Source organism: Syngnathus scovelli, chromosome 12 (genome assembly GCF_024217435.2).
Source record: "Syngnathus scovelli strain Florida chromosome 12, RoL_Ssco_1.2, whole genome shotgun sequence".
Taxonomy (NCBI): Eukaryota; Metazoa; Chordata; class Actinopteri; order Syngnathiformes; family Syngnathidae; genus Syngnathus; species Syngnathus scovelli.
In genome coordinates this window covers 12713248-12731803 of record NC_090858.1, presented here as the reverse complement: position 1 = coordinate 12731803, position 18556 = coordinate 12713248, and the positions used below count along the sequence as shown (strand labels likewise).

The 18556-nt window shown below is 49.8% G+C and overlaps 1 pseudogene; it reads left to right on the top strand.

The window, feature by feature from the left end:
* The first annotated feature begins 1605 nt into the window (after nucleotides 1-1605).
* On the top strand, nucleotides 1606-1702 carry LOC125979062 (U2 spliceosomal RNA; annotated as a pseudogene).
* Nucleotides 1703-18556: the final 16854 nt, after the last annotated feature.

Sequence of the window (18556 nt, the reverse complement as noted above, 5' to 3'; positions counted from 1 at the left end):
TCAAACTGTATCTGAAAGCTCAGCACACGAATTACAGGAATTCTGACATCACAGCCCACACTTGAAATTTGGCACTGATGAAAATAGAGCGCGGAGTGCGCCGGGTCCGTACTACTTACATTTGTGAGTGTCCACCGAGCTTTCTGACATGGCTTCCGGGAGTAAATGCGCGAGCGGGCGCTTCCATATCTATTGGGGGAAACATAGTAATTGCAGGGAAAATGATTAATGATACAATTTATTCGGGTTTGGCAGGCCGGATTAAACAGCCCCGTTGGCCGGATTTGGCCTGCGGGCTGTCATTTGCCCATGTCTGGTGTATTTGAACTGAGAATGGTGAAAGTAAGCACACATATGCCTAATAAACTGTATGCATTGCGTATGGGTCGAGTTCCACGCAGCACAACCAACGTGTGGAAAATAATATCCACACATTTCTTCTCAAAATCATGACTTGAAAGAAGGTCCAAAGGACACACGTTCTAAATAGCAGAGGATGGTTTCGATCCATCGGGCTCTGGGTTATGGGCCCAGCACGCTCCCGCTGCACCACTCTGCTACTCAGTGCTAGTCCTTCATGATGTCCTCTAATCAGCAAACAAGCATTCGGATCCAACGCAACTGATTTCTGATTGTCATTCATATTGTTTCGATTCTGTTGTGTACAGGCTTCATTACATTATGAGCAAAGCTCAGTCGGGCAGCACTAACCTGGATGCTGGTGGAGAAACCAACTTTTTATCCTCCAAATTCACATTTTAATAGATACAATGTAGAAATTACAGGTGGTTGGTAGTGTGGCTGTGCGGTCTAAGGTGTTGGATTTAGGCTCCAGTCTCTCCTGAGGCATGTGTTCAAATATCACTTCTGCATCAGGTTCGTTCTATTCTTCAGGCTCAACTCTTTCCAGCGCAGCCGTTCAGTACAAACGATGACCCTGGAAAGTTCTTTGCAAAATATCAATCTTTGCCTTTTATGTTCACCGGGACTACCCATTTAATACCTGGACTGTGTATTTGGATAGAGACTGCAGAAAGGAGACACGTACATATGCCTCGTAAACGACTACATGCTGTCAGGAATGATTGGAGCCGGGCGACCAAATGCAGCTTGAACCAGGGTTTATTGAAGGGAAAGGGAGTTAGAAGGGAGGTAGGTGGGGAAAACAAAGACACAGACGGGATAGAGACTCTCGGCCAACAAACAGATATACAGAAGTCCAGTCGGACACGGAACAGATTCTGACCGTGAGCCTCCAGACAAGACCGAGGTGCAACTGGACGAGCAGGACAGGAACACGAGGCGCGACCATAGGGAGAAACACACGGGCAGGATTTAAATACATCACATAACAAGAGGGAGCAGGCGACAGATATGACGATAACAAAAGGGTGTGGTTGAGGTAAGTTGCCAGTCGGGTGTCTCTCTGGCACGGCATGTGACACATGCTTTACTGCGGGTGAAGGAGAGTGAACAAATAAATCGGCAGACAAGTTTGCTGATTTATTAGTGCCCGGAAGAGCACCACTCTGTTCCGTACTGTAACTGTCAGTGAGAATGGGTAGACAGGGAAGCCTGTAAGCGAGTCCGTCACTCGTATACTCCATCGCTTCTCGGCCTTTTGGCTAAGATCAAGTGTAGTATCTGTTCTTAGCTGGCTAGAAGGCGATCACCTCTCCTATGTCGCAGGTTCTCACCCTGACATGGCAGTGAACTTGACTCATTTTGTGGAGGAAATACTGTCATAGCATTGTGTTACAAATAACCTGATACTATTGTGACGGAATCTACTGTGGCAAGTTAATTTAATTTACTTTGTGTTAATTTGAAGTTGTTTGGTATTCTTTAAGTGTTTCTTTCCTTTTGTCTAAATGTCTTTAGGTGGTGCTTCCACTATGGCGGCTCCCCATGCGGATGCACCATAGTGTACGCTTCAATTTTAAGGAAATGAATGGTGAGCCGCTGGTAATGTCAAGTTTAGACTTTTCCAGAAAGCTAATCCAACAAACCCTGAAATTTAAAGCATATGATTTGAACTGCATTATAACGTTGCCTTTTAGCAAAGGCTTTGATGTGAAATTTTGCTCTGCGGCATACCTGCGTGAGTTTTGGAAATGTTAAACCCCAGTTCTGTGTTTATTGTTGAAAGGCTGACCGACAATACTGGGAAAAAAGTTATTCTCAGAACGTTTAATGAGACAGTGAATGCAGAGGACATTTGTAATTTTCGCGGCTCGGTGGCGCACTGGGTATCACGTCCGCCTCACAGTTAGGAGGGTGCGGGTTCGATTCCACCTCCGGCCCTCCCTGTGTGGAGTTTGCATGTTCTCCCCGGGCCCGCGTGGGTTTTCTCCGGGCACTCCGGTTTCCTCCCACATTCCAAAAACATGCTTGGTAGGCCGATTGAAGACTCCAAATTGTCCCTAGGTGTGAGTGTGAGTGCGATTGGTTGTCTGTCTCTGTGTGCCCTGCGATTGGCTGGCAACCAGTTCAGGGTGTCCCCCGCCTACTGCCCGATGACGGCTGGGATAGGCTCCAGCACACCCGCGACCCCCGTGGGGACTAAGCGGTTCAGAAAATGGATGGATGGATGGATTTGTAATTTTCTGGGAAGATATTGCACGGTTAAAGGTCAGGCTATGAAGGTGAGAGATGAAGATGGCATCTGGAATTGTTCATGGCGGGTCCCCATTCAACAATGGGGGAACCTTCAGGGGTTCCAGGGCCTGAAACATCTCCCATCAATAATTGTACTAAGTTCATTTTGTTTTTCCTTATTTAATCACTTCACTGGTTTCTTTTATATCAAACAAATTGTTATAGGTTATTCACCTGACATGTTTCGGCGGTTTCTTCCGCCTTCATCAGCATGTCAGGTGAATAACCTAAAACAATGTGTTTGATATAAAAGAAACCAGTGAAGTGATCTCCCATCAATGATAGTTTTGAGAGAAAACCGAAGCTACATATATTGTCAGGGCCAACCCAAGCTCTGCCGCAAGTGGACAGCATGGGCACCTTGCAGAAGCGTGTGAGCAAGTAATATGCAGAAAATGTAGAGTTATTGGTCACACTTTTGAAGAGTGTACCAATGGCAGAAAGTGCCATCTCTGTGTAGAAACCGATCATCTCTACAGAAAGTGCCCAAGGTCTTTTGCCAACAAACTGAATGCCGGGAAAGAAATGACACTGGTGAAGGAAAATGAAGCTAACAAACATTTTGGAAATTCAAATTTCCCTCCAAGGCTTGTGATTGGTGGAGAGGAAACGGGCGAGGAGGGAACAGGTGAGGAGGGAACAGGTGACGAGGAAACAGGTGATGAGGGAACAGAGAGGGGCATGTGCCATCCCCACCAACAGAGAACGCAGAGGAAATTGATGGAGTAGAAGAAATGCCTACAAGTAGTGGAGAGGAAACAAGTGAGGAAAGGGAAAGGGTGTGGTAAGCATACAAATGGAAAGTGCATGTGGTAAGCACACAAATGGAAAGTGACATGTCTCAAGAAATAGCCACAGATGAGTTGAGTGCAGACACCCAGATTCCTTGTGCGCAAAAAGCTAAAAGACTCGCATCTGAACAGTCCTCTGAATTGCCGTCAATGTTAGAGAAGAGAGGAAACCCTGGGAGCTGTCACGACTCGTCCCCGCCTCTGTTCAACATTTAGGTGACTAACAACAACACTCAGGACATGTGAAGAAATGCGTCATCTTGCTGAAACGGTCCACCACCGTGAGGACCACCGTGTTTCCCTCTGAGGGGGGGAGGCCCGTGACAAAGTCGATTGACAGGTGAGACCAGGGACGCTGGGGAACCGGCAAGGGTTGAAGCAGCCCGGCCGGAGGGCGAGTAGACGTCTTGCAGCGGTTACAAATTGAGCAGGCTCTGACGTAATCGCTGGTGTCCACTTGCCAGGTGGGCCACCAGAAACGCTGTGCCACCACGTACCTCGTGCGTGCAGCGCCGGGATGACAGGCCAGGCGTGAATCGTGCGCCCATTGCAGCACGGACGACCGCAGGCCTTCAGGGACGAACAGGCGACCCTCCGGGCAGTTGCTGGGGCTGGGTTGATCGCGTGATGCGGCTTCCATTTGGCGTTCGATCTCCCATGTAAGAGTCACCACCCGAACCGAGCTCGGGAGGATAGTGGGAGGCGGACCCTGTCCCTCCTCCCCCCCAGGAAACAAACGCGACAGGGCGTCCGCCTTCGCGTTACGGGAACCCGGTCTATAGGAAAGAGAGAACTCAAACCGGTCAAAGAACAGAGCCCACCGTGCTTGTCTTGCGTTCAGTCTCTTGGCCGATCGCAGATACTCCAAGTTGCGGTGGTCGGTCCAGAGGATGAACGGAGTGGTGGCGCCCTCCAGCCAATGCCGCCACTCCTCCAAGGCCAACTTGACGGCGAGGAGCTCCCGATTACCGATGTCATAGTATCGTTCCGAGGCTGACAGACGGCGAGAAAAGAAGGCGCACGGGTGGAGACGATCGTCTTGGCAGCTACGTTGAGACAACACCGCCCCGACACCCACGTTCGAGGCGTCCACCTCGACCACGAACTGTCTGTCGGGATCGGGGACCCTGAGGATGGGAGCAGATGTGAACCTCCTCTTAAGCTCCTGAAATGCCTGTTCTGCCCGTTCCGTCCATTTGTACGGGGAGGCGGGGCTGGTAAGGGCGGTGAGGGGTGCCTGCTGTATCCACGGATAAAACGGCGATAAAAGTTCGCGTATCCTAAGAACTGTTGCAGCCGCTTGCGTGTTTCGGGAACAGGCCATGACGTGACCGCTTGCACCTTCCCAGGGTGGATTTCGATGGATCCCTCACGCACCACATAGCCCAGGAATTTGACAGAGGAGGCATGGAACTCGCACTTCTCTGCCTTCAAGTAGAGCGAATTCTCAAGGAGGCGGCGCAGCACCGCCCGAACATGCTTGATGTGCTCAGGGAGCGAGCGGGAGAAGATGAGGATGTCGTCCAAATAAACGAACACGAATTTGCCCAGCATGCCTCGTAACACGTCATTTATCAGGGACTGGAAAACCGCTGGGGCGTTGGTGAGCCCAAACGGAACCACCAAGTACTCGTAGTGTCCGCTCGGGGTGTTAAAAGCCGTCTTCCACTCGTCTCCCTCCCGGATGCGGATCAGGTGGTAGGCGTTGCGAAGATCCAGCTTTGTGAAGATGGTGGCACCCTGAAGGCTCTCGAAGGCGGAAGACAGAAAAGGCAGAGGGTATCGGTTCTTTACAGTGATCTTGTTTATTCCCCGGTAGTCGATACACGGGCGTAGCGTGCCCTCCTTCTTCTTCACGAAGAAAAACCCCGCTCCCGCAGGTGAAGAGGACGGCCGTATGATACCGGCTGCCAGGGACTCCCGGATGTATTCCTCCATAGCCCGGCGCTCAGGAGCGGACAGGGAGTAGACGCGTCCCTTGGGAGGGAAAGTGCCGGGCAACAGATCGATGGCGCAATCGTAGGACCGGTGTGGAGGAAGAGAAGTGGCCCTGGCTTTACTAAAAACCTCCTTGAGTTCGTGATATAATGCTGGGACATTGGAGATGTCGGGACTGTACCTGGGCGGGGCTCTGCCGAGTGGGCTGGTAGATGTTAGGGTTTTCCAGGTTATCTTTATTGTAGGATTATGTTGGAATGTAGACTGTAATTATTAACCAATCTTGTCTTGCTCTCACAACGCAGTAAAATAAAGTGGTTGCTTCCTCTGTTTGATTGACCAGCTGCAGAGGAAGCAATCAAAGTTGCTCTGTTTCCCACAAGATCGTAAAACACCCCCTGCTCTGATCTTACCAGAGGCCGGGGGTTCACCAAACCTGTCCACTCTCACCCCCACTCTGTTCCTCCTAATAAATATGCCCTTGCAGGAAGGAGGGTTCAGACTTCATTCCTTGAACGAGTGAACTCTCCGCCTGCAGGTGTCTAAAAGGACTTGCTTGTCTCCCGTGTGGTTCTTGCAAAATAAGTTGGAGTGAGCAAATCTCTAACAGTGGCCGCCTTCAGGTACACCCGATGGCAGCGTTCGCTCCACTGCCGAACAGCACCCACCTCCTAGTCCAGCACCGGGTTGTGCTGCCGCAACCAAGGGTGCCCCAGTATGTGCCGCTGTTCTGGGAGGGAAAGAAGAAAAAACTGGATGGTCTCGTGGTGATTGCCGGAGAGCAGTAACTTAACTGGTTCCGTCACGAAAGCCACCTCGCCGATCAGACGGCCATCAATGGCACGTGCGGGAATGGACGGGCTCAGAGGGAGGAAGCCGACACCCCACTGGCATGCCAGGCTAATGTCCATGATGTTCCCCTCCGCGCCGGAATCCACCAAGGCCGCCACGTTCTGGTCGCCCGCCGCAAGCTGGACGCGTGCCTGTAGCGTGAGCGTGCTGGAACTGGGAGAGCCGCTGCTGGTCGAGCTCACGCGGATCCCCCGACGCCGCGTGAGCTCCGGCCTTTTAACGGGCACCCCGCCACCCGATGACCCCCCTCCCCACAGTAAAAACACAAGCCCAGTGAGAGGCGTCGACGGTGCTCCTCCGAGGGGACCCCGATTGCGCCGCCGCGTCCGGATCCGCCGGTCTACTCGGGCCGCCAAGTCCATCGCGCCCTTCAGGGTTCGCGGGCGATCGTAAGAAACCAGCTCGTCTTTCATGTACTCAGCGAGGCCGTTGAGGAATGTGCTAACGAGCGCCGGCGTGTTCCATCCGCTGCTGCCAGCCATCGTCTGGAACTTAAGTGCGTACTCCGCGACCGATCGGCTACCTTGACGCAGCATCGCCAGTTCCTCAGCGGCGTCTTCGGTGGCGGAGCCCAGGTCGAACAGGCAGAGCAATTCCTCCGCGAAGGCGTCGAATGAATCGCAAGCTGGGGCCATCCTCTCGTATTCGGCCAGACCCCACAGCCGCGCCTCGCACGTGAGGTGGGTTAGGACGAACCCGACCTTGGCAGATTCCGACGCAAACGTGACGGGCTGGAGGCTGAACATTATACGGCAGCTAGTCACGAATGCCCTCACGTGCTTTGGGTCTCCGTTAAACTTCTCGATGTTGCCAAGGCGGAGCTCCGGGACGTCCACGAGCCTCCTGGCCTCGGCAGATGGGCGGTGCGGGGGTGCCGTGACAGCCGGGGACGCAGCCACCGACAGTCTCTGGAGGGCTTGGGCCATCTCCTGCTACTGTAGCTGTTGTTGTTGACCAACCTCGATCAGATTCCGGATGTCAGCGGACAGGCTGCTGATGGCGGTCTCGGCTCGCTCCAGTCGGCTCAATGCTGTCTCATCGTACGCTGGCTGCATAGCGTGGTCAGTCTGTACTGTAAGGGATCAGACAGTACAGCCAAGTGCGTAGCGACAGCCTTTATTGTGGAAGGGGATGATGGGGGTGGTTGGCGCTGGGGTGGCTGGCGCTAGAGCGGCGATCTGGCTGGGGTGGACAAGCAGTTCTGTGGATTCGAATTGTAAACTCAGATTCTCAGGGACAGATGAGTGAAGAAATAGCCACAACTAAAGTATGCATCTTCAACTCCAACGTGAAAAGCATCCTTCTCTACGGTTCAGAGACGTGGAGAAGCACGAAAAGGACGTGGCAGAAAATACAAACCATCAACTTCCTGAGACAGCTCAAGAAGTTCAACCTGCCGCGGGAGCTGCTGAAGACCTTCTACACTGCCATCATCCAGTCTGTCCTCTGCACCTCCATCACTGTCTGGTTTGGATCGGCCTCCAAACAAGACAAGCACAGACTGCAATGGACAATCAGGACTGCAGAAAAGATAATTGGAATTATCAAGTCTGTCAACTGTCAAGTGGCATGGTGGTACAAGATGGTGTAAAATTAGGTATTGAATTCGGCCCAAGCACATTGACTATCCTAAAACATGTAGTTCCAAAATTTCACCAGGAGTCTTCAAATTGGACTTGGTCAAATTTTAAGCTTCAAGGAGGGCAGAGGAGACAGCCGCTCCGGGCAGAAAGGGGAAGTTGCCAATTTTACTTTTTTGGCTACGCTCCTCACGGCCAGACCTTTCCTCTTTTTTAAACAGAATTCGGATTTTGGAACAAAGGAGAGCCGATCACTCGACTTGTTAAACCAAATAGGTTTTTAGACCTTTAGTCTCCTCTTTTGTTCTGAGTGGGTGAGTCTTGTTTTCTTTGTTTTATTTAACTTGTAATTCTTTTGCTTGCTTATTCATTAAATCTCTTCTTAAGCCTTAATTCGGTTATCGATTATTTCGTAGTAACTATGTTGAGCATCGTTTTATATGCAGTAATTACAACTTTAAAATGTTTTTATTCCCCTATCATAGTCATTCTTTAAATCCGTTCAATTCTTTTTAAAGTGAAGACAGCTTTAATCCTTAACATCAGGAATTGTCAGATCTGGTTCGAAGTAGTTATCTTGAGCTCAGCGAGGGCGAGGGCGCTCTAGTAAATTAACGAATCCTTGAGGTCTTAACAAAGACATCTAAAAATATCCGTAACATAACAAAAGCATCAAACAACCGAAGGGAGCCATCATGGTATGGCGCGGTCAATTCGACTACTTGCCTCGAATTAGTTACTCGGCTCGAGCGTCGGTTGACTTGAGAGGGATTGGCGTCATAAAGAAATTAGATTGATCCTGGTAGAATTAATTTAACTCGGGTGGTTAGATACGGACGAGTCCCTTCACCCCGGCTCATCGAACCCGTTACCGGGAAGCCGGTGCCACTTTGATAAAAAGTGCGCGTTTGACACCTCACATCTATCCAAGACGGGTACCTGTCCAGGACCAGGAAACGTGCAAGTAACATCTCTACAGACCCTTCCCACCCAGGTTGCAGTCTCTTCGAACTACTCCCCTCCGGACGACGTTATAGAGCTCTGTACGCCAAAACCAGCAGACACAAAGACAGCTTCTTCCCCCAGGCTGTCGCTCTGATGAACTCACACCACTCTTAGTGTCTCAGAGTCATTGCTGTGCAATAACATCCTGCTCTCCACACCTTTTTTGAATTGTCTACATTATTTGTACTATGTGTCCTCTCTGCATCCACTGCAGCCTGGTCATCCTGGAAGAGGGATCCTCCCATCTGTGGTATCTTCTCAAGGTTTCTCATTTCTCCTAGTTGGAGTTTCGAGTTTTTCCTTGCCCTCCTGGGAGTTTAAGATCAGGGGATGTTTGAGAATATTTGTCACTTTTTTCACACGTGCTGAGTGTTGTTAGTCACCTAAATGTTGAACAGAGGCTGTGATGTACCGAAGTCAAATTCCTTGTTTGGCACGCTCAAACATGGCGAATAAAAAATTTTGAATCTTGAAACTGCTGTCTGAGGAGCATCTTCAGAATCAGATGGCCAGACAAAATCAGAAATGAAGAACTCTGGCAGAGAGGAAGACAGGAGCCAGTAGAGAAACAAATCCTGAGGTGAAAGTGGGGATGGATCGGACAAACCCTGAGGAAACCGGCAGCTACTACCACATGCCAGGCCCTGACTTGGAACCCCCAGGGGAAGAGAAGGAGAGAACGGCTCAAAAACAGCTGGAGATGGGACACTGAGGCAGAACTCAAGAGCCTTCGAATCAGCTGGGGGGAGGCAGAAAGGACTGGCCAAAACCATTTTAAATGGAGAAGAGTCGTCAGTGGCTTATGATCCACGAGGAGCGTGGGCCTAAGTAAGTAAGTAAGTACAGTGGTGAAAGATAGAAGAGCATTGCTCGTAAACCTAACATTCCTAGAATTTAGATGAGAATTTATTGAAGCCGGTACGGAAAGAAGATTTGTTCCGAGTCAAGTAATCAATCTATTGTTAGATTAATTCCGTCATTTCCGGACGCCAGTCCCTTTAAAATTAAAAAGACCCCGGTGTCGAGACCCGGGATCAAATTGATCACGGCTGTTTCAGCGGCTCTTCTTTCCTATAAGATTTGGGGCTTTTGTTAACTGCTCGATATTTGGCTGTCTTTGTTAAGACCGCGGGGACTCGTTTATTTCCACTGGCATGCACCCACGCTAGCTGTGTCACGTTCCGGCATCACCTGACACTCGGCCACGCCCCCAATCGGCTGAATCACCCACACCTGTCAGGCTCTCTATTTATGCCCTGTCATCCAGTCACTCCCTTGTCAGTTTTTTTCCTGTATACTACCCGTTACAGCCTGTGTGTTTAGCCTATCAGCCTGTGCCTTTTCTCCGTTGCTAATCGTTTAGGGAAACTGACTATTCACGTCTTGATTGCCGCCTGCCGTGCTCCGACTACTGGCACGTCCCTGACCACGCTCCGATCGCCGCCTGCCTCGACTACTGGCTCGTCCCTAACCACGCTCCGATCGCCGCCTGCTCCGACTACTGGCACGTCCCTGACCACGCTCCGATCGCCGCCTGCCCCGACTACTGGCCCGTCCCTGACCACGCTCCGATCGCCACCTGCCCCGACTACTTGCTTGCCCCGACCACGACTATGTGCTGCGCTCTTCAGCTCAGCTACGCCAGCCAGATCGCGAGTCCAGCGTCCCGCTCCCCTTTTTCCCATTTTCAATAAAGGAACGTGCTGCATTTGGTCGCCCTGCCTTTGTGCCTGACAAGCTGAGCTTAAGTTAACTGTTTCGAACCAAATCTGACACTCCTTGATGTCAGGATTAAAGCTGTCTTCATTTAATAAAGAACTGAGTGGTTTACAGTATAGATAAGCAAGGTGACGACTCCGTGACCTTGACTCCGGCTGGGCACCTGCACATTGGGGTTCACCCCGTTGAACGAGAGGGTAGCCTCCCTCCGCCTTTTCCTGACTGTTGTTTGTGCCTATGCACCAAACAGCAACTCAGAGTACACACCCTTTTTAGGGTCCTTAGAAGAAGTGTTGGAGAGCGCTCCTTCTGGGGACTCTATCGTTCTACTGGGCGACTTCACTGCTCACGTGGGCAATGACAGTGAGACCTGGAAGGGCATGATTGGGAGGAACGCCCCACCTCCCCCGGATCTGAACCCGAGTGGTGTTCTTTTATTGGACTTTTGTGCTCGACACGTATTTTCAATGAAGAACACCATGGTCAAACATAAGGAATATGTTTGCACTTGGCACCAGGACACCCTAGGCCGCAGTTCGATGACCGACTTTGTAGTCGTGTCATCGGATTTGCGGCCGCATGTTTTGGACACGCGGGTGAAGAGAGGGCCGGAGCTGTCAATGATGTGACGAAAATAAGGCGGCTGTTGTCGCAATACTGCTGCCAGTCGCTCCCCCCCAATATAAAAACAATTTTCTCAACGGATCTACACGATTCACGAAAATGATACTCCCGACGGAAAAAAAAAACTGATCCACGGAAGATTCTCATCCCTGCATCATGGACAACACCTCTCACCACCTCCATGACTTTGTGCGGTCCCTGGGCAGCTCCTTTAGCAGCAGACTATTACACCCACGGTGTAGGAAGAAAAGATTCCGCAGGTCCTTCTTTCCTACTGCTGTCAGACTCTACAACATGCGTGGCGCCTGATAAAATAGTGTTTCGTTTCTACCGCTACTGGTGGCACTTGTCTTTGTCTGTTATTTATCCTTTTTAAATTTGGCACTTGTATTCTTGCACTCTTATACGCTGCTGTTACAAGTAAATTTCCCCGCTGTGGGTTGAATATATATAAAAAAAAAAAAAACTTTTCCTCACCCCCCGTGGGTGGTCTCTTTTTCCCTTCAAGCTCGGGTCCTCTACCAGAGGCCTGGGAGCTTGAGGGTTCTACGCAGTATCTTTGCTGTTCCTAGTACTGCACTTTTCTGGACTGAGATGTCAGATGTTTTTCCTGGGATCTGTTTCAGCCACTCCTCCAGTTTGGGGGTTACTGCCCCTAGTGCTCCAATGACCACAGGTACCACTGAAGTTTTAACTCTCCAGGTCTTCTCCAGCTCTTCTCTGAGCCCTTGATATTTCTCAAGTTTCTCATGTTCCTTTTTCCTAATGTTACCATCATTTGGGATGGCTATGTCAACCACAACGGCTTTCCTCTGCTCTTTGTCCACCACCACAATGTCCGGTTGGTTCGCCATTACCATTCTGTCTGTCTGGATCTGGAAGTCCCAGAGGATCTTGGCTTGGTCATTCTCTACCACCTTTGGAGGTGTTTCCCACTTGGATCTTGGGACTTCCAGTCCATACTCTGCACAGATGTTCCTGTACACTATTCCAGCTACTTGGTTATGGCGCTCCATGTATGCTTTACCTGCCAGCATCTTACACCCTGCATTTATGTGCTGGATTGTCTCAGGACCTTCTTTGCACAATCTACACCTGGGGTCTTGTCTGGTGTGGTAGATTTGGGCCTCTATTGCTCTGGTGCTCAAGGCCTGTTCTTGTGCAGCCAGGATCAGTGCCTCTGTGCTGTCCTTCAGACCAGCTCTTTCTAGCCATTGGTAGGATTTCTGGATATCAGCTACTTCAGCTATGTTTCGGTGGTACATCCCATGTAGGGGCTTGTCCTCCCATGATGGTCCCTCCAGCACCTCATCTTCCTTTGATGCCCATTGTCTGAGACATTCACTGAGCACGTCATCCGTTGGGGCCTTATCCCTGATGTACTTATGGATCTTGGATGTTTCATCTTGGATCGTGGCTCTCACGCTCGCTAGTCCTCGGCCTCCTTCTTTACGGCTAGTGTACAGTCTCAGGGTGCTGGACTTGGGATGGAACCCTCCATGCATGGTTAGGAGCTTCCGTGTCTTGATATCTGTGGTCTGTATATCTTCCTTTGGCCACCGTATGATTCCTGCAGGGTACCTGATTACTGGTAGGGCGTAGCTGTTAATGGCTAGGGACTTGTTCTTGCCATTGAGCTGACTTCTTAGGACTTGCCTTACTCGATGGAGGTATTTGGCTGTGGCTGCTTTCCTTGTTTCCTCGTCAAGGTTGCCATTTGCCTGTGGAATTCCAAGGTATTTGTAGCTGTCCTCAATGTCTGCTATTGTTCCTTCTGGGAGTGAGACCCCCTCTGTGTGGATTACCTTTCCTCTTTTAGTCACCATGCGGCCACATTTCTCAAGTCCGAATGACATTCCGATGTCAGAGCTGTAGATCCTGGTAGTGTGGATCAGGGAGTCAATGTCCCGCTCGTTCTTAGCGTACAGCTTTATGTCATCCATGTAGAGGAGGTGGCTGATGGTGGCCCCATTCCTGAGTTGGTATCCATAGCCCGTCTTGTTGATTATTTGGCTGAGGGGGTTCAGTCCTATACAGAACAGCATTGGGGACAGAGCGTCTCCTTGGTATATACCACATTTGATGGTCACGTGTGCAAGTGGCTTGCCATTGGCTTCAAGTGTGGTTTTCCACTGTTTCATCGAGTTGGCGATGAAGGTTCTCAGAGTCCCATTGATGTTGTACAGCCTCAAGCATTCAGTGATCCAAGTATGTGGCATTGAGTCATATGCTTTCTTGTAATCAATCCAGGCAGTGCTCAGGTTGGTACGTCTAGTTCTGCAGTCTTGGGTGACTGTTCTATCCACCAGGAGTTGATGTTTTGCTCCTCTGGTATTTTTACCAATCCCTTTCTGAGCAGTGCTCATGTATTGATCCATGTGCCTGCTGATCTTATCTGATATTATGCCCGACATCAGCTTCCATGTTGTGGAGAGGCAGGTGATTGGCCGGTAGTTGGATGGGACTGTACCCTTTGATGGATCCTTCTGGATCAGGATCGTACGCCCTTGGGTTAGCGATTCAGGGTGAGTCCCATCCCTTAGCAGCTGGTTCATTTGTGCTGCCAGGCGCTCATGGAGAGTTGTAAGTTTCTTGAGCCAGTAGCTGTGGATCATGTCAGGGCCTGGTGCTGTCCAGTTTTTCATTCCTGAGACTCTTCCCTGGATGTCTGCCACTGTGATGGTTACTGGGTTCTGTTCAGGGAGCTTGCTGTGGTCCTTTCTCAGAGCCACCAGCCACTGTGCATCCTTCTTATGTGATGCCTCCCGCTCCCATATATCCTTCCAGTACTGTTCAGTTTCCAGCCTTGGTGGGTCTGCTCTGCTATTATTCCCCTGCCACTGAGCGTACACTTTCGCTGGTTGTGTTGTGAACAACCTGTTTATTCGTCTGGCTTCATTCTCTCTTGTGTAGCTCTTTAGGCGGCTGGCCAAGGCTTGGAGTCTTTGTTTGGCAGTTTCGAGTGCTTCAGGTATGGGCATATGGCTGTATTTCTTGGGAACTTGCTTTTCCATTGCACCTTTCTGGGCCTCTGTCATTTGGCTCACTTCTCTCCGTGCTATCTTGATTTTGGCCTCCAGCCTTCTCTTCCATGGTGGGCACTGTTGTGGTCGCATATGGTCATTCTTCTTGTAGCCAAGCATTTCTAGGATCACTGCTGCTGAGGTGTATATCAGCTCATTGGTTTCAGTGATGGTAGCCGTAGGAATTGTTGTCAATGCTGCATTCACATCTTCTAGGAGACTTTCTGAGGGTACTTCACTTAGCCTCTGCAGTGTGTATCTAGGTTCCCGAGCATTCATTCTCACCGTGATCTTGTTCTTCAGGTCAGTTGCTGCCTCGTTCAGCTTGATTGTGCTTATTGGGGTTTCGTACCCAACCTCTGGGCTTTTACATGGATTTAACTCGTCTCTGACCTGGTGCTCTGGTTGGCCTTCGCTATGGCATTTGTGTTGTATCTCATCAATCTCGAGGTGTGATAGCAGGTGCCGTTTATGGATATTGGAACATTGAGCTACTAGTTGCTTGGCCGATAGTATTGACTGTGGGTATTGAAGTTGCCATTGTTCCCGCATTCTCCGCATGTAACCCCTCTCGCTCGGTTTGCTGGAGTAGTAGCATTCCCACAGATTCTTATTCTCGCATCTCGCCCATTTGTGTCTTGTTCCAGTAGCCCATTTTTCATCAGGGTGCTCTGGTTCCCCAGCACCTGACGCAGATCTTGTTTGTCCGGGCGACGTCTGAGCCGGCATGTCTTTCGTTTCTTGTACTCTCATTATCTCTGCGGTATCGTTAAGGGTCTTGCCTAAGGACCCACACTGACTGTTGGTAAGGTAATCGCTCATTGCTCATATTGTGCCCCTGCCGGGAATCGAACCCGGGTCTTCCGTTTGTAAGTCATGTCACTTACTGATTGAGCTAGTCAGCCGTGATATATACATATATATATCATGAAGTGTAATTTGGAATTCCCTCTATTCCTGTAGGTGGCCTTAGAATGTCCACCTGGCGTCAGTGATACGATTCTATTCTATATTTGCTGGTCAGGAAGAATTCAGTTTCAGCAATGTGTGCAATCCTATAATAAGGTAAAGTGGCTGTTGTCGTCCATCACCAACAGCGCTGGTCAAGATCTCCTTTTTAGGACTGAAGTAAACTAGTAGATTGAAAACCGCAGCTGCTACACAAAGCCATGACATCAGCTCCTTGCCAGGTATAAAAGATACGGGCCTGACAGGGGTTGGGGGGCTTTTTACATCCATGCCTGGGGCCACTCAACTTTTTGGAAAGTGTTGGATTTTGCCCACAATTTAGGGAGCGCCTCACGGCAAAAGCCTTTGCCAATCACCTGTTATCCAATTTACTCACTGCGTGCTCATTTGATTTCTTCAGATTTAGGAAAATGCAAAGACACTGAAGCAGAAATTAGACTTAGACAGATTGGTTGAGCTCAATCACAATTCTTGTTCAAAAAGCTCTGTTTTCAGGAATGTACAATACAGCGCTGGGCCCTTCAAGAGCGGAAAGTCTCCATTCAGAAAAGGCAAAGTCCAAGGTTGTTAGATCAGTTTTATATTCAGTAGCACATTGTGGGCCGGGATTGATGGGCGATGAGTCTTCGGGGTGGGGCAAGTTCGAAGGAGAGTCTGCTTCCATGGGAGTGGTGCTGGTTATGGGCGATTCGGTGTGTAGGTGGGGGGCTGTTGGTGTGTGTGTGTGGAGGGGGGCTGTTGTCTTCCCTCCCGTCTTTCGGCCTTGGCGATCATCTTTGGCCGAGTCTTTCGGTAGCTCCTTCTGGCACCTGCTGGTTTTATCTCCACGTGACCTTCCTGTGAACATTCTTCTCCAATCTTGGACATACACTGTCGTACCTCATTCAACCGTATCTTTTCTTTGTTAGGCAAACTATTTCCCTCTGTGCAGAGCGTTCAGTAGTAATCAAAAACTGGCGTCTAGCATTAGTCAAAACATAAGATACAATCAAGTACTGAACGGTCAAGACGACTCTGGCCGTGTCCATGATTCAGAGAAAAAAACATCAGGCATGCATTCCACAGTTCCTTAAGGGTCATTAAGCTATTTAGGCAATATATCAAAAGTCATTTGTTATTTCAAAGTCCTCAGAAATATATCAGATCATAAAGTTATAAAAACCTTTCTCATCACCACTTATCAAAAATGTCTAGTTATGTCTTCTTTATTGATTTGGTGTGTAGGTATAATTATATGCTTAAAATGTTTCTTTTATTTATTTAATATGTGAATATACTTGTCTGCTTATGTACTTTATTCAATGAGGTTTGAGCATATCTGTTTTTGTAGCGAGGCAGGACTTTTTGTATTTCGACCTCATTCCTTCACTCCCTCCGTTGACCTTAGTTTAACTGAGGTCACCAAAATCGTTGATGCCACCAGGGTCCCTCTGTTGGCACACCACGTCCCTCTGTGGAGCCGCCAATGAGTGAGAAAAATAAATATAGATAAAATTCATACCCAGACATTTGTAAAAGATGGAGAGTGGAAAGGCAATTGGCCTAGACAACATTCCAGTGACAGCATGGAACTATCAAGGAGAGATGGCAGGGGAGATTTTTAAAAAGCGAGAAGTTCCCCGGAAAGGTGTTGGCTTCTATTCCTTATTTCAGACCACGGCGATGCGCAGAACTGTAGTAGCTACAGAGGTGTTGTTATTCAAGATTCAAGAGTTTTTTATTCGCCATGTTTGAGCGTGCCAAACAAGGAATTTGACTTCGGTAAATCACAGCCTCTGTTCAACATTTAGGTGACTAACAACAACACTCAGGACATGTGAAGAACGAAAGATATTCTCAAACACCCCCTGATCTTAAACTCCCAAGAGGGCAAGGAAAAACTCAAAACTCCAGCTAGGGGAAATGAGAAACCTTGAGAAGAGACCACAGATGGGAGGGTCCCTCTTATAGGATGACCAGGCTGCAATGGATGCAGAGAGGACACATAGTACAAACAGTGTAGACAAAAAAGGTGTGGCAAGCGGGATGTTATTACACAGTAATGACTCTGAGACTCTAAGAGTGGTGTGAGCTCATCAGAGCGACAGCCTGGGGGAAGAAGCTGTCTCTGTGTCTGCTGGTTTTAGTGTACAGAGCTCTATAACGGCGTCCGGAGGGGAGTAGTTCAAACAGGCTGCAACCTGGGTGCGAAGGGTCTGTTGAGATGTTACTTGCACGTTTCCTGGTCCTGGACAGGTACAAGTCTTGGATAGATGGGAGGTTGATTCCAATTATCTTTTCTGCAGTCCTTATTGTCCGTTGCAGTCTGTGCTTGTCTTGTTTGGAGGCCGATCCAAACCAGACAGTGATGGAGGTGCAGAGGACAGACTGGATGATGGCAGTGTAGAAGGTCTTCAGCAGCTCCCGTGGCAGGTTGAACTTCTTGAGCTGTCTCAGGAAGTACAACCTCTGCTGGGCCTTCTTCCGGACAGAGTCTATGTGGCCGGTCCATTTCAGGTCCCGAGAGATTGTGGTTCCCAGGAACTTGAAGGTGTCTGATGAGAGAATAGTATTACTGCGGATAGTGAGGGGTGAAAGTGGTGAAGGGCCTCGCCTGAATTCCACTGTCATCTCCACGGTCTTGAGCGGGTTCAGGTCCAGGTGGTTTTGGCTGCACCAGTGGACCAGCCGCTCCACCTCCTGTCTGTACGCAGTCTCATCACCGTTCTGGATCAGTCCGATGAGAGTGGTGTCGTCTGCATACTTCAGGAGCTTCACGGAAGACTCACTTGCGGAGAAATCGTTGGTGTAGAGGGAGAAGAGCAGTGGGGAGAGGACGCATCCCTGAGGGGCTCCAGTGTTGGTGGTCAGGGTGTCAGATGTGATGCTCCCCAGCCTCACACGCTGTCTCCTGTTGGTCAGGAAGCTGGTGATCCACTGACAGGTGGAGGCAGGCACCGCAAGCTGGATGAGCTTCTGTTGGAGGATGTCAGGAGCGATGGTGTTGAACGCCGAGCTGAAGTCCACAAACAGGATCCTGGCGTACTTTCCTGGGGTGTCCAGGTGTTGCAGGATGTAGTGCAGTCCCATGTTGACCGCATCATCCACCGACCTGTTTGCCCGGTAGGCAAACTGGAGGGGGTCCAGCAGGGGGCCCGTGACATCCTTCAGGTGGTTCAGTACTAACCTCTCGAAAGATTTCATGACCACAGATGTCAGTGCAACAGGTCTATAGTCATTCATACCTGTGATGGCGGGCTTCTTGGCCACTGGAACGATGGTGGAGCTCTTGAAGCACGAGGGCACCTCACACAGCTCCAGGGAACGGTTGAAGATCCGTGCAAAGGTGGGCGCCAGCTGCTCAGCGCAGACTTTCAAGCAGGAAGGTGACACGCCGTCTGGGCCCGGTGCCTTCCTG